General features: G+C 43.2%; 1 protein-coding gene across 2 annotated transcripts in view; it reads right to left on the bottom strand.

Annotated features, from left to right (window-relative positions):
• Nucleotides 1–17,355, bottom strand: part of KLHDC8B (kelch domain containing 8B) — an 86,543-nt gene extending 69,188 nt beyond the window's left edge. For both annotated transcript variants that reach the window (XM_040407210.1, XM_040407211.1), the window contains exon 1: nucleotides 17,147–17,355. The gene's annotated coding sequence lies outside the window, so the exon portion shown is untranslated. The remainder of the gene's footprint in view (nucleotides 1–17,146) is intronic.
• Between the last annotated feature and the right edge of the window lie 303 nt (nucleotides 17,356–17,658).

Below are 17,658 nucleotides of genomic sequence, written 5' to 3'. Positions count from 1 at the left end.
ATAGGACCCTGGTACTAATGGCAGGGACGAGACTACCTGTTCCTCCAAAAGGAAGGACGAACAGGAGTCTCCTTCAGGCCTAATACTAACAATAGGGAAATGCAACACACAGAACCCAAACAAAATACAAAAAGGGAAAGGAAAGACTTAACTTCAAAGTGGCTATCTGCCACAGGTGAACATACCCTTACCAGCTAATGCATATGGCACATGGCATGAAACTGTACAGTAATGCAGATTTTCATGGCAGTCAGGGCTGCAGGAAAGCTGGGCAGCACGTGACTTTAGCAATGTACTAACAGTCAGGTTCGTCGCCAATAATAAAGCTTGAAAATTGTTGGAACATGCTGGTCCTTTATAGAGAACTGAATGGACACAGATGCATAAAGCAATTATCCTGTTCGCCCTGTAACTCTGCTGCTCGAGGTGTCTCAGTAACATGCGATTTGCAGCATCTCGCCTCGCCGTGCCGTCCTGCACGTTCAGACTTATTTTCCAGTTTATTAGATTTCTATGCAATATATTACCAGTGATAAAGGAGAATCTGTTGAATGTCGAACATAACAGATCCGCAATTATATGCAAATATGAATGAGATCAACCGTTTATATTCACATTGTGTGTGTGCACTTTATAGGCCAGCCTTACTTAAAAGGCAAGTCACACATTCAATTAAATGTCCACCTTTAAACACGCATATCAGGTACAATATTTTTTAAGGATAGATCCTAATATGGCTGGAGCTCAGTTTTGCTCTCAAAGAGTCATAGAATCAAACGGTGATTCTGCTTGACTGGGGCCACCACTAGGAGGAGTTTAGTCGCTGACTGCATACAGTTTTATTATAAAAGTCAATGTACAGAATGTATGCAGTAAGCTCATGAGCTCCCTCTAGTGGTGGTTGCAGACAGAATTTTATCAAGTAATTCAAAAATCAAAGAAGAAACTATTCTGTAATTCATAAATGCCTTCAATTTACCATTTCACTTTAGGGAAAGATTCCATCTCATAGACTCCCATTAATGGGGGGATCCCACCACCTGGCACCCCCACCAATTAGTTGATAGCAGGAGTTTTGGGGCTGGAACTAACATAGTGTATGGGGGAGTCCAATACACAGCATCCCCGCCAATCAGCTGCAAGCAGGGGCCGCAGAACCCGGATCTAAGAAGCAGACAGCGCTATACAGTGCGCAGTGGCCGTGCCGCTTTACTGCAGCTCAAGAAAGCAGATATGCTTTTCCACCTCTTCCAAGGATATGGCAGAGCCGGATCATCCACTCAGGACCCCTTCTATTAGACAGATAGGAAAACTGCTGCAAAAACAGGAATCGGCACAATCACATGCTACATGGTTGCCCATAGGTTTCAATGTCCAGGCGCTGGCAGCTCCGCATGGTTATACTGATTTTTGGTGGTTCCAGTAATAGGATCTCTGTAATCTACTCGCCATCAGGGAGCTTCAAATTAAAAGGGGGGTGTCTAAATGGAGCACACAGAGACGACATTGCTCCATTTTTAAGGACTGGCCCATAAATATCTGCCCCCGAGGTTCTGGTCTGGTCCTGTCCATTACTGGCACCAGGGATAGGATAACTTCCCGTATTAGTGTCTGAGTTTTACCGGAGAGTTTACACCAAGTTGTTCTCATGCTGCATTATTCAGGTGACACAAATGTCTCTGCTTCCCAGGCGCTGGTATCTTCATTAATTTTTAAGCAGCCGCCACACTCCTTGTAGACTTCTGTCTTGTGATCTACCTGCTCCCTGTGCTCCGAGAGGGACCATAAAGGTGTAGGTTATGGAGTTTGAAGGACCATAAAGTGATATAACTCACCATTGACAACATCTGAAGGGTCAAGAGCCAGGTAAGTGAACCCCCAGAGGGACAGTGAGTGTGAGTGGTAAAAGGTTCTCTCCAAGTAGATCTTCCTCGAGGAAGTAAACCGTACAGAACTGAAGGAACTCATGACCAGAAAATTCCTTCGCTGTAAAAAGCAGGCTATAGGGTTTAGAAGGGATTCAACGGTCAAAAAGGGATAACAGGGACCTTAAGTGAAGATCCAATGGCTCTAAAGAAAGTATGAGATCTATCAACAACTAGATTACAGCTACCAGTTTGCAATATGAAATTTAAAAACAACACACTAAAAAAACAAGTGTAAAATTTGGGGGGGGGGGGGGGGGGGGGGGGGGGAGTATTTGGTGGCATTGGACATGTGTCTACCCAGTATGCTTATAATAGGAAGGGACCAACAGGAATGGGATAAAGAAGTCTTAAGTACACTAGGAATTAGTCTGCCTACATACAAGAATATAACTACTATAATACTGCTCCTATGTACAAGAATATAACTACTATAATACTGCCTCCTATGTACAAGAATATAACTACTATAATACTGCCTCCTATGTACAAGAATATAACTACTATAATACTGCCTCCTATGTACAAGAATATAACTACTATAATACTGCTTCTATGTACAAGAATATAACTACTATAATACTGCTCTTATGTACAAGAATATAACTACTATAATACTGCCCCCTATGTACAAGAATATAACTACTATAATACTGCCCCCTATGTACAAGAATATAACTACTATAATACTGCCTCCTATGTACAAGAATATAACTACTATAATACTGCGCCATGTACAAGAATATAACTACTATAATACTGCTCCTATGTACAAGAATATAACTGCTATAATACTGCTCCTATGTACAAGAATATAACTACTATAATACTGCCTCCTATGTACAAGAATATAACTACTATAATACTGCTCCTATGTACAAGAATATAACTACTATAATACTGCTCCTATGTACAAGAATATAACTACTATAATACTGCCTGCTATGTACAAGAATATAACTACTATAATACTGCTCCTATGTACAAGAATATAACTACTATAATACTGCGCCATGTACAAGAATATAACTACTATAATACTGCTCCTATGTACAAGAATATAACTGCTATAATACTGCTCCTATGTACAAGAATATAACTACTATAATACTGCCTCCTATGTACAAGAATATAACTACTATAATACTGCTCCTATGTACAAGAATATAACTACTATAATACTGCTCCTATGTACAAGAATATAACTACTATAATACTACCTCCTATGTACAAGAATATAACTACTATAATACTGCTCCTATGTACAAGAATATAACTACAATAATACTGCTCCTATGTACAAGAATATAACTACTATAATACTGCCTCCTATGTACAAGAATATAACTGCTATAATACTGCTCCTATCTATAAGAATATAACTACTATAATACTGCTCCTATGTACAAGAATATAACTACTATAATACTGCTCCTATGTACAAGAATATAACTACTATAATACTGCTCCTATGTACAAGAATATAACTGCTATAATACTGCTCCTATCTATAAGAATATAACTACTATAATACTGCCTCCTATGTACAAGAATATAACTACTATAATACTGCTCCTGTGTACAAGAATATAACTACTATAATACTGCCTCCTATGTACAAGAATATAATTGCTATAATACTGCTCCTATCTATAACAATATAACTACTATAATACTGCTCCTATGTACAAGAATATAACTACTATAATACTGCCCCTATGTACAAGAATATAACTACTATAATACTGCCTCCTATGTATAAGATTATAACTACTATAATACTGCCCCTATGTACAAGAATATAACTACTATAATACTGCCTCCTATGTACAAGAATATAATTGCTATAATACTGCTCCTATCTATAACAATATAAATACTATAATACTGCTCCTATGTACAAGAATATAACTACTATAATACTGCCCCTATGTACAAGAATATAACTACTATAATACTGCCTCCTATGTATAAGATTATAACTACTATAATACTGCTCCTATGTACAAGGATATAAATACTATAATACTGCCTCCTATGTACAAGAATATAACTGCTATAATACTGCTCCTATGTACAAGAATATAACTACTATAATACTGCTCCTATGTACAAGAATATAACTACTATAATACTGCCTCCTATGTACAAGAATATAACTACTATAATACTGCCTCCTATGTACAAGAATATAACTACTATAATACTGCTCCTATGTACAAGAATATAACTACTATAATACTGCTCCTATGTACAAGAATATAACTACTATAATACTGCCTCCTATGTACAAGAATATAACTACTATAATACTGCCTCCTATGTACAAGAATATAACTGCTATAATACTGCTCCTATGTACAAGAATATAACTACTATAATACTGCTCCTATGTACAAGAATATATCTACTATAATACTGCCTCCTATGTACAAGAATATAACTACAATAATACTGCCTCCTATGTACAAGAATATATCTACTATAATACTGCTCCTATGTACAAGAATATAACTACTATAATACTGCTCCTATGTACAAGAATATAACTACTATAATACTGCTCCTGTGTACAAGAATATAACTACTATAATACTGCTCCTATGTACAAGAATATAACTACTATAATACTGCTCCTATGTACAAGAATATAACTACTATAATACTGCTCCTATGTACAAGAATATAACTACTATAATACTGCTCCTATGTACAAGAATATAACTACTATAATACTGCTCCTATGTACAAGAATATAACTACTATAATACTGCTCCTATGTACAAGAATATAACTACTATAATACTGCTCCTATGTACAAGAATATAACTACTATAATACTGCCTCCTATGTACAAGAATATAACTACTATAATACTGCTCCTATGTACAAGAATATATCTACTATAATACTGCTCCTATGTACAAGAATATAACTACTATAATACTGCTCCTATGTACAAGAATATAACTACTATAATGCTGCTCCTATGTACAAGAATATAACTACTATAATACTGCCTCCTATGTACAAGAATATAACTACTATAATACTGCCCCCCTATGTACAAGAATATAACTACTATAATACTGCTCCTATGTACAAGAATATAACTACTATAATACTGCCTCCTATGTACAAGAATATAACTACTATAATACTGCCTCCTATGTACAAGAATATAACTACTATAATACTGCTCCTATGTACAAGAATATAACTACTATAATACTGCCTCCTATGTACAAGAATATAAATACTATAATACTGCCTCCTATGTACAAGAATATAACTACTATAATACTGCCTCCTCTGTACAAGAATATAACTACTATAATACTGCCTCCTATGTACAAGAATATAAATACTATAATACTGCCTCCTATGTACAAGAATATAACTACTATAATACTGCCTCCTATGTACAAGAATATAACTACTATAATACTGCTCCTATGTACAAGGATATAACTACTATAATACTGCTCCTATGTACAAGAATATAACTACTATAATACTGCCTCCTATGTACAAGAATATAACTACTATAATACTGCCTCCTATGTACAAGAATATAACTACTATAATACTGCTCCTATGTACAAGAATATAACTACTATAATACTGCCTCCTATGTACAAGAATATAAATACTATAATACTGCCTCCTATGTACAAGAATATAACTACTATAATACTGCCTCCTCTGTACAAGAATATAACTACTATAATACTGCCTCCTATGTACAAGAATATAAATACTATAATACTGCCTCCTATGTACAAGAATATAACTACTATAATACTGCCTCCTATGTACAAGAATATAACTACTATAATACTGCTCCTATGTACAAGAATATAACTACTATAATACTGCCTCCTATAGAGTATGGATTAGCTCATGTGAATTCTTCATATCTGCTCAGAGTTGCCCTTTATAGCTATGTAGCAGTATATGGAGCGGTGCGGCTGTGCGTTCCTGCGGTCGGGCTCCGGATACACATCAGTCACTCAGGAGCTGCAGCTGGAAGTCTGTTTTTGTAAGGGCTTTGAAGGATAGAAGGCAGCATTTTGCCGGTGATAAAACACCTACCGTATATAAATCATAGATAATTGGCCGTTGTAAGGATTTTCCATCTCATTTGTCTCCAGCAAGTCCAAATTAGGAGCTCTAACAGCTTAAAAGCCCAGAGATACATTATTTACAAGAGCAGTCCATAAAATATAAATGAGGAATTAGAGATGGCGGAGCCCCCACCCGGCCTGGGCTTTCAGTAAACAGCTGGAGAGGGGGAAATCTGTAGTGGGTTCTGCATTAATACAGATGCTCACGAGAGGCAAAGAGGTCAATTTATCTAAAGAATTGCATTAACCCCACTACAGGTTTTATCAGACGATCGCCTGCTGTGGATTATTACAAAATGGGGGCTAATGAAAAAAAATAACTCTGCTATCAGTCATTTTTATGGGTGAGGGACGCGCCCCCAGCTGTTGCATCAGTATGTATGGGAATTTCTGGTGACAGGTTGATATTTCATTGCTTTGTGCTGTATTAATTTAAATGTGTCGTAGGGACGCAGCTATAGGGGCGGTGGAGGTGACCAATGCACCTGGGCCTCGGAATGTGAGGGGGTCCAGGTGCCCCTCTAAGACATCAGTATGATAAATTGCACACAGCGGGTGAAGGCTCTTATGGGTTATAATATGGGTTATATTGCTAGGATATGCCCCCATTGTCTTATAGGTGCAGGTCCCACCGCTGGGACCCGCACCTATATCGGGAACGGAGCCCCGCAAACTGGGTGCGGTCCAGCCACCACCAAGCGCTCTCTCCCCATTGAAGTGAATTGGAGCGCACCGCGCATGACCGGCCACCGCTCCTATACACTTCTATGGGCCCAAAGACTATTTTCAGCAACCCCATTAAAATGAATGGAGGCCAGCTGCGCATGCGCAGTGCTCCTTCCACCACTTTTGGGGCTTCGTTTCCTATATAGGTGCGGGTCCCAGCGGTGGGACAAGCACCTATCAGATAATGGAGGCATATCCTAGCGATATGTCTCCACTGTCTGAGATGGGAATAAACCTTTAAGGTCAACACAGATCAGCTGCATTTTTACATTAAAGGGAACATCCAGTTTGGAACTCTTTACATAAAACATTGTGGGTCACATTGCTTATCTAATACTGACCCTTACTTACATCCTGTATTATACTCCAGAGCTGTACTCACTATTCTGCTGGTGCAGTCACTGTGTACATACATTACTTATCCTGTACTGATCCTGAGTTAAATCCTGTATTATACTCCAGAGCTGCACTCACTATTCTGCTGGTGGAGTCACTGTGTACATACATTACTTATCCTGTACTGATCCTGAGTTACATCCTGTATTATACTCCAGAGCTGCACTCACTATTCTGCTGGGGCAGTCACTGTGTACATACATTACTTATCCTGTACTGATCCTGAGTTACATCCTGTATTATACTCCAGAGCTGCACTCACTATTCTGCTGGTGCAGTCACTGTGTACATACATTACATCACTAATTCTGTACCGATCCTGAGTTACATCCTGTATTATACTCCAGAGCTGCACTCACTATTCTGCTGGTGGAGTCCCTGTGTACATACATTACATTACTTATCCTGTACTGATCCTGAGTTATATCCTGCATTGTACTCCAGAGCTGCACTCACTATTCTGCTGGTGGAGTCACTGTGTACATACATTACTTATCCTGTACTGATCCTGAGTTATATCCTGCATTGTACTCCAGAGCTGCACTCACTATTCTGCTGGTGGAGTCACTGTGTACATACATTATGTATCCTGTACTGATCCTGAGTTACATCCTGTATTATACTCCAGAGCTGCACTCACTATTCTGCAGGTGGAGTCACTGTGTACATACATTACTTATCCTGTACTGATCCTGAGTTACATCCTGTATTATACTCCAGAGCTGCACTCACTATTCTGCTGGTGCAGTCACTGTGTACATACATTACGTATCCTGTACTGATCCTGAGTTACATCCTGTATTATACTCCAGAGCTGCACTCACTATTCTGCAGGTGGAGTCACTGTGTACATACATTACTTATCCTGTACTGATCCTGAGTTACATCCTGTATTATACTCCAGAGCTGCACTCACTATTCTGCTGGTGGAGTCACTGTGTACATACATTACTTATCCTGTACTGATCCTGAGTTACATCCTGTATTATACTCCAGAGCTGCACTCACTATTCTGCTGGTGGAGTCACTGTGTACATACATTACTTATCCTGTACTGATCCTGAGTTACATCCTGTATTATACTCCAGAGCTGCACTCACTATTCTGCTGGTGGAGTCACTGTGTACATACATTACTTATCCTGTACTGATCCTGAGTTACATCCTGTATTATACTCCAGAGCTGCACTCACTATTCTGCTGGTGGAGTCACTGTGTACATACATTACTTATCCTGTACTGATCCTGAGTTACATCCTGTATTATACTCCAGAGCTGCACTCACTATTCTGCTGGTGGAGTCACTGTGTACATACATTACTTATCCTGTACTGATCCTGAGTTACATCCTGTATTATACTCCAGAGCTGCACTCACTATTCTGCTGGTGGAGTCACTGTGTACTAAATTTTTTTAATGCCAAATACATAACATGGTCTGGGAATAAAGCCGTCGCTGCGATCAATGCACAGCAATCTTCCTGCAGCGCATCTACAGAGACTCGGACGGATATGAACAGTTGACGCCACCGCTCCTCGCTTTAATACTCTCCTACGGCTTAATCACAGGGTTTGAGTTGCAGCTTGATGGAGGCAGTGACCCCGAGGCGCGCTGTGTGCGAGGTACAAGACGGCGCTGTCTGCCCCGCGGAGATCCCACCGGGGCCGGCGGCAAAGACAAAAACAAAGTTCTTCTCCTACTGACGTCGCTTAAAGTTCAGAAAGAACAATGACGTCTCTCGGGAAGAAAATTGCTACAATTATCCCGGCCGCACGTACCGCGTCTTCGGCGATGATATCCTGTCTGAAGCCTTATTATAAATCTATGCGGACGACCCTAAGGCTGGGTTCACTCTCGCGTTTTGGCTTTCAGTTTCTGAGATCCGTTCAGGGCTCTCACAAGCGTCCAAAGCGGATCCGTTTTGCCCTAATGCATTCTGAATGGAAAAGGATCCGCTCAGAATGCATCAGTTTGCCTCCGATCCGTCTCCATTCTGCTTTGGAACGGTTGCAGTGTTTTGGTGTCCGTCTGACGAAACTGAGCCGAACGGATCCGTCCTGGCGCACAATGTAAGTCAATGGGGACGGATCCGTTTTTACTGACACAATCTGGCACAATAGAAAACTGATCCGTCCTCCATTGACTTTCAATAGTGTTCAAGACGGATCCGTCTTGGCTATGTTAAAGATAATACAAACGGATCCGTTCTGAACCGATGCATGCGGTTGTATTATTTGAACGGATCCGCACCAAACGCGAGTGTGAAAGTAGCCTAATAACGGAGCATGTGGAATCAATTACTAAAAATTCGTTTAAAAAAAAATTATTATAATATAATATTTTTTGAAAAAAATTCTAGATTTAGAGAATGGTGCTTTTTTCCGGAATGGTAATTTCCTGGCGTTGTACCCGGGCTGAGATAATCAATGAAAGCAGAGTAAAACGTACACGATGCTTTTAGTTGTAAAGAGGATTAGCGAGCGCCTCGGGCGGATTTAAGGTCTGATGCTCCTGATGCGTTTGCTGTCATCGGAATCCGCCGTATATTTTTTTTTTTCGTGTGTGCTTCTGCCTCCGTGGAAGGGACTGTGCTGAGCTAACAAGCTTTTAAAGGTACATTCCACTTTTCCATAATATTGTGCTATCAAAGCCATATAAAAAAGGAGCGATTTTCTCCTCCAGTCGCGCCTAAAGCGAGAGTCATCACTCAGCTTAGGATCTGTATGTGGTTACCTTCCTCTTCACAGTCAAACCTAGTAGCTGAGCTCTTAGACTACGTCCCGATATGGCGGATTTACTGCAAACATGTGGTGCCGATTCTGGCCCGCCAAGCTGCAGCCAATGACGGTACAAGATTTTCCCACCTGGAAAATAAGCGCGCGGCAGATTTTCAGTTCTGGGGTGAAGCAGCATCGAAATCCATGTGTAGAACGTGCAGCTCTTCCAGTGCTCTTGCCACGGATCCACGGCGTTGAAGGGGTATTCCCATCTCAGACATTGGTGACATATCGCTAGGATATGTCGCCAGATTTGTGCGGGTCTCACCTCTAGGGAAAGTGAACGAAAGCGCACTGCTCATGCGCGGCCACCCTCCATTCACTGCTATGGAAGTTCTAAAAATAGCTGAGCAAGCGCACCCGGCTATTTTTGGAAGTCTCCTAGCGGTGATTGGAGAGCGCTTCGCGCATGTACAGCCACCTCTCGAATAAAACCGATATGGGACTGCTGAATGGAGGGTGCCTGCGCATGCGCTCTGTGCTCTCCTTTACTTTCTGGGGGCCCGTTGTGGGGATAGGAGCAGGTCCCAGAGGTGGGACCCGTACCTATCTGACATTGATGGGTGATATGCTATCAAAGTATGAGATGGGAGTACCCCTTTAATATTCCCGTTTCTGGCCTGAGCTCCCATAGAGACGGGCGTTGAATATTCTCAGGCACACACTAAAGTGTCATGATGGCGCTGGGAGCCAGGCAGTAACCCGAGCGAGTCTGTCCTTCTCAAATGCAGACGAGATTACGGAGGGGAATCTTTTATTTCTAAGTGACACTGAAGTACTTAATGCTCGGTCAGCTGGAACCTCTGTGCATCTGTCCTTCTATCCCTAAAAGGTCGCGTTCGGGGTATCAGATACGTTCCCACGTGGCTAGGTGCAGCCCCTGGAGTCAATGCTTAGGAACACGGCACTGACACGGTTTGGTCAACTTTTGAAGAACGTCCTTCTAGGGTAGCGGCCGTCCGGCCATTAGAAGAGTGGAGCAAGCGTCTCTTCTTCAATGTTACACCGTCCAACTCACAGTTTTGGTTCACACCTGGTACACCACATGAGAAGTATCACCTTGCTTCAGGGGTGGCCACGCTGTCTCCTACGGTCAGATTCCACGGTGCCGCATGAACGTGGGATATGCTGTTTTGCTGAACAGACTGTGCGCCCCTAGCTCCAGCAACCAGCACCCTCCCAAAATCCTCCCAGCAGAGCCCGGCTCAGGGGTGAAGCAATCAAATGGGTTCCAACAAGGCTCCCCGGACTCCCCAAAGGAGGGAAGGACAACCCTTTTTGTGAGTTATCTCACGTGGGGAGAGAGGCGTCCCTGTGCCTATGTGCTCTTATACTACAGAGGGCCACTGTGTACTACTCCACCAATCATAGCATCTGGGGCCGTATCATATATCAGAAAAGATACGGCCAGTATTAAGTAGAGTCCCACCAGAAAACAAGAACCACTATACAGAGTAGACTGCATCTATCTATCTACAGTGAGGAACAGAAGTATTTGAACACCCTGCAATTTTGCAAGTTCTCCCACTTAGAAATCATGGAGGGGTCTGACATTCACATTGTAGATGCATTCCCACTCTGAGAGACAGAATAAAATAAAAAAAATTCAGGAAATCACATTGTATGATTTTTAAAGAATTTCTTTGTCTTGCACGGCTGAACATAAGTATTTGAACACCTCAGAATTCTGGCTCTTAAAGACCTGTTACTGTGCCTTTAAAAAGTCCACTTCTACTCCACTCATTAATCTAACTTAGTGGCACCTGTCTGAGCTCTTTAAAGACCCCTGTCCACCCCACAGTCAGTCAGACGCCAACTACTACCATGGGCAAGACCAAAGAGCTGTCAAAAGACACCAGAGAAAATTGTGGACCTCCACAAGGCTGGAAAGGGCTACGGGGCAATTGCCAAGCAGCTCGGTGAAAATAGATCAACTGTTGGAGCAATTGTTAGAAAATGGAAGAAGCTAAAGACGACTGTCAGTCTCCCTCGGACTGGGGCTCCATTCAAGATCTCACCTCGTGGGGTATCACTGATGATAAGAAAGGTGAGGAATCAGCCCAGAACTACAAGGGAGGAGCTGGTCAATGACATGAAGAGAGCTGGGACCACAGTTTCAGAGGTCACTGTCGGTAGAACACTACGCCGTCATGGTTTCAAATCACGCATTGCACGGAAGGTTCCCCGGCTCAAGTCATCACATGGCCAGGCCCGTCTGAAGTCTGCCAATGACCATCTGGATGATCCAGAGGAGGCCGGGGAGAAAGTCACGTGGTCAGATGAGGCCAAAGTAGAACTTTTTGGTCTAAACTTCACTCGTCGTGTTTGAAGGAAAAAGAAGGATGAGTTGCATCTCAAGAACACCATCCCTACTGTGAAGCATGGGGGAAGGGGGGGTAACATCATGCTTTGGGGGTGCTTTTCTCCGAAGGGGACAGGACGACTGCACTGTTATATGGAGAGGATGAATGGGGCCATTTATTGTGAGATTTTGAGCAACAACCTCCTTCCCTCAGTCAGAGCACTGAAGATGGGTCGTGGTTGGGTCTTCCAACATGACAATGACCCGAAGCACACAGCCGGGATAACCAAGGAGCGGCTCCGTAAGAAGCATATCCAGGTTCTGGAGTGGCCTAGCCAGTCTCCAGACCTAAATCCAATAGAACATCTTTGGAGGGAGCTGAAACTCCGTGTTGCTCAGCGACAGCCCCGAAACCTGACAGATCTAGAGGAGATCTGTGTGGAGGAGTGGGACAACATCCCTGCTGCCGTGTGTGCAAACCTGGTCAAGAGCTACAGGAAACGTTTGACCAAACAAAGGCTTCTGTACCAAATATTAACACTGATTTTCTCAGGTGTTCAAATACTTCTGTTCAGCAGCGCAAGACAAATACATTCTTTAAAAATCATACAATGTGATTTCCTGATTTTTTTATTTTATTCTGTCTCTCAGAGTGGGAAAGCACCTACAATGTGAATGTCAGACCCCTCCATGATTTCTAAGTGGGAGAACTTGCAAAATCGCAGGGTGTTCAAATACTTCTGTCCCTCATGGTATCTTTCTATCTATCTTTCTATCTCTTATCTACCTTCACCAAACAGAATAAACCAGCAGGTGCACGCTACCTTGGCTGCAACGTAATGCGTAGAACTACAAGTAGCAGCACCCTGCTTAATGCACAAAGACACAGGTGAACGGTGAATACATGAAAGTGTAAACGTCATCACTGCTGCACTTACTGTATGAGAAGTAGAAGGTCTCTGTGCATATTTTTTATCAAGAATATGTCGGGCCCATCTACCAGCGACAAGGTGGCGGGACTGGGGGGTCCGATCAGAGGCTGATATGGTCTAACTGGAAGTCTGATGGTGGCTGATCTGGGGCTGATTGGGGGCTGGGGGGGTCTGATCTGAGGCTGATTGGGGGGTCTGATCTGAGGCTGATGGGAGCTGGGGGGCTGTGGGGTCTGATTGAGAGTCTGATGGGAGCTGGGGGGCTGATGGGGACTGTGGGGTCCGATGAGGGTCTGATCTGAGGTCTGATGGAAAATGGGGGTCTGATTTTGGGTCTGCCATGAGGTCTGATGGAAAATATTTTTTTCTTATTTTCCTCCTCCAAATCCAAGGTGTGTCTTATAGTCTGAAAAATACATTATCTTTCTATCTATCTATCGACCTCTATTATCTCTCCATGTACAAAAATATTTGATTTCCTTGACAACCCCATCACTGGTCTATACGGTAGGCATACACTCTTAATCATTTGATAATGCAGACCCCCAGCATGGAGCGCCCCTTAGATGTAATTACGTCTGCTTGATTTTATATCATATTTTTTATTTCTTTTTTTTACACATCCTTCAGTATTTTTATTATCAGCACAAAGTTGTCCCATACGCAGGAGATAAAACCGGATATGGCGGTTATGATTCTAGGATCATGTGCGATATACCAGGAGATCGCAGATGATCCTAGAATCATAACCGCCATATCCGGTTTTATCTTCCGCGTATGGTACAACTTGTGCTGATAATAAAAATACAGACAAACAGTCTCTTTACCTACATCAGAGAGCGGCATCTCTGCCAATGTTATGGTAATAGAAAGGAACAGAAAATCCACTTAATAAAACGTTCAGCCAGCTGGAACGCGACAGGGAGAACTGTCAGGACCACGTCCAGGACTTGCAAAATCACTTCAAGCAAAGAGAGGCTGAAGACGAGGCAATATCTACCTGACAGCCGGCTTATCTGTACAGCGAGGCTCCCCCGGGGGCAGACAGCGGTGTGCATGTGTCCCCTCCACCCGCATAGCTCTTTTCAGCTCCAGGTGTATGTGGACTCTGGGGTAACCGAATCACACGTAGCGGAGGACGTGTAGCCCCACTGCTCGGTGAACGGACCTAAAGGGTTAATGATTTGTTAATTCGAAAGAAAAAAAAAAAGTGCTTAAAGGGGATGTCCCATCTAGGCCTTTATGGCAGCTTGATAGGATATGACATAAATGTGTAGGTCCCCCCTAAAGAGTGAAAAATGATAACATTCTACTTCCTGCAGCCACCACTAGGAGGAGCTCACGTAGGAGCTGTCTACACAAAACGTTTTTTAATGAAAAGTATTTGCAGAATTGCTTTATTTTAAAGTACGTCATGTATATTTATGATTATTTATAACAAGTATTATTTTTTGAAGGGAGATAAACTGACTGCAGACACATTTGGCGCCGCTTATCATTTAAAACCTGCTGCTGGCTGCTTTTGCTCCATATTGGAGAGGTTTAGGCCCTGAAGTGGCGGTAGCAAGGCCTATAACAAAGCCAGGCGCGTGCGCTCCGATAGCTCATCGGTGAGCGTGCACTCATATAGGGACACAGTTGCAGGTTTCGCACCACGTCCAAGGGCCAAACCTGCCGGGTCTCACCCAAAACCCCTTGCACTTCTGTAAAAGCTGCATTCAGGCCCCGCAACTGCCCTGTGAGTGTCAGGATTATTGTCAGCTGTAGGTTCATGTCGGTTTTCATCATAATAATGACAATAATCCTCCCCGTGTACTGAGCGTGCCCAGAAACCTCCGCTTCTAAACCAGGAGCCGACAGGAATATTACATTATATAAGAAAGCGTAAATGATAAGATTATTACAAGTCGCCAGGACATTACAGAAGCCACAGTATGATGGTCTTATACACACTATGGGCCCAAGACGACTTTGAATACTCTTATAATATATGGTAAGAGGTTGCATCACTCCGCATCATGCACAGCCCAGCTGCTGCAGAACCTCTTTTTGAACAGGAAGCGAAAATTTCATATTCATTATTGAATAAAAGGAATTTCCCACTTTCAAAATAAGGTGTGCAGCAGCTGAAGTGTGTAATAGAGTGCCAGCCACAGCGCCCCCATAACAGTGCCCGTTACAAATACTTCATACAGTGCCAACCACAGTGCCCGTTACAAATACAACATACAGTGCCAACCAGCGCCCCCATAACAGTGCCAGTGACAAATACTTCATACAGTGCCAACCACAGTGCCCGTTACAAATACTACATACAGTGCCAACCACAGTGCCCCCCTAACAGTGGCAGTTACAAATACTTCATACAGTGCCAACCACAGTGCCCGTTACAAATGCTTCTTACAGTGCCAACCACAGTGCCCCCATAACAGTGCCCGTTACAAATACTTCATACAGTACAAACCACAGTGCCCCATGACAGTGCCAGTTACAAATACCTTATACAGCGCCAACCACAGTGCCCCCATAATAAAGCCAGTTACGAATACTAAATACAGTGCCAACCACAGCATCCCCATAACAAAGCCAGTGACAAATACCTCATATAATTTCAACCACGGTGCCCATATAACACAGCCAGTTACAAATACTTCATACAGTGCCAATCACAGCGTCCCCATAACAGTACCAGCCATAATGCCCCATACAATGCCATCCTCAAGGTTCACAAGTATTCCTCCAGGTAGAATGACCCATATAATGCCAGTCTCAATGTCTCTAAATGGTGCCAGGCACAATGCCCCATATACTGCCAGCCTAAATTTTCCACCAAAAAACCTCAATCACCTGTTTTATAGCAAAATACACAATGGTCATGACCCTCCTGCTAAGATGCCTGGCACCACATAATCTTGAGGGATCTGACCACCTGGAAATGTAAGAAAATCAGGGTCCAATTGCCCCTTGCAAGACATGGCAAATGTCTGACCAACCACGCTGCACTACAAGTCCCATATGCCCTCTAGTCGGTTCTATAGAGGCAGGCATCCTGAACTATCAGCACTACAAGCAGCAGCATGCTTAGCTGCTCCGAGGTCTGGAGATCACAGGCTTCCTGGTAGGAGGGTGTAGAACTGCAAGTGTCAGCAATCATAAAGTCCTGGGACTGCCCCAGAGACTGTGGAACTACAAGTATCAGCATGCACAGTTAGCCCGATGTCTGTGGATGAGAAACATGCATGCTCTAGCTTACAGATGCTGAGGAACTACAAGTATCAGCATGCATGGCAAGCAAGATGTTTGCAGATGAAAGATATATATCCTATGACCTGCAGACTGAGGAACTACAAGTATCAGCATGCAGAGCTAACCATCTGCCTGTAGCTGAGACTTGCATCCTATGACCCGTAGATGCAGAGGAACTACAAGTATCAGCATGCACAGCTAGCTAGATGTCTGTAGCTGAGACTTGCATCCTATGACCCGCATATTCAGAGGAACTACAAGTATCAGCATGTGTAGTCAGACACTCAGTCAATTGTGCAATGTTCTGGCTACTGTGGAACTACAAGCATCAGCATGCCATAGTCAGTGGGTATCAGTGGTCATATGCAGCCAATAAGAACAAGAGCCTAAGTTGTGCCAAATCCGGTGCCCGCTATGTGACACACAGACCCTCGCCCGTGCCACCTCACGCCCGTTGTGCACACGTACCGGTATTATTCACCATAAGACGGCGCAACCGCTGCACATTATTTTTGAGAAAAAATTAATACAACATTTTTAAAAGGGCGCGCTACGTTTTATAAAGGCGCCGCATTGCGCCCACAGGTGCGCTCTCGGATACCTGGCATTGCATAAGAGTTCTCTGGTGCCAGCTCCACCACACACAGGAGCTGGCGAGGTCTGGACACCGGCACTGCCCATATCTCCCCTATAGAAATGATATGAGAAACCCTTACCCCGAGTGATTCCCGTCCCCGGCGCTAGCACTTCGGATCTCACTTGGCAATAAGGAACTTCTTTCTCCTGCCAGGGGGCAGTGTCCTAGAGGTCGGCCGGAGGGGGCGCTGCTAGGGCTGTAGTGCTGGTCCGACGGGCCGATACCAGGGGTGGCAGGAGACTCCATCCAGCATGTTGTGCCTCCGCTGCTTGCACGTTGTATCTGACTCTCTCTGGTCCTCCTCCCCCTCCTCCTCCTCCTCTTCCTCGCTCGCTCGTTCTCTCCAGTCTCTGATGGCCGAATGAGAAAGACAGAAAAAGAAAATTACACATAAAACTCCCGCCGCCTTCACTCACATTTCTGGGGGGCATTTCTGATATTAAAGGGGGCATTTACCACTAAAGGAAAGAAAATTCCCAGTAAACCTCAGCCTTGTGTCACCTATGGTTAAACATCCCATAGAGCTGGTTCTTGGTTATATCTGTCTGTGGGAAAGCTGGGTGACAACCATGATGGCTGCCGTTAGGGGAC

The sequence above is a fragment of the Bufo bufo genome, chromosome 9, assembly GCF_905171765.1.
Source record: "Bufo bufo chromosome 9, aBufBuf1.1, whole genome shotgun sequence".
Lineage (NCBI taxonomy): Eukaryota > Metazoa > Chordata > Amphibia > Anura > Bufonidae > Bufo > Bufo bufo.
Note: the sequence above shows the minus strand (reverse complement) of the source record. Positions and strands in the feature narration are given on the sequence as shown.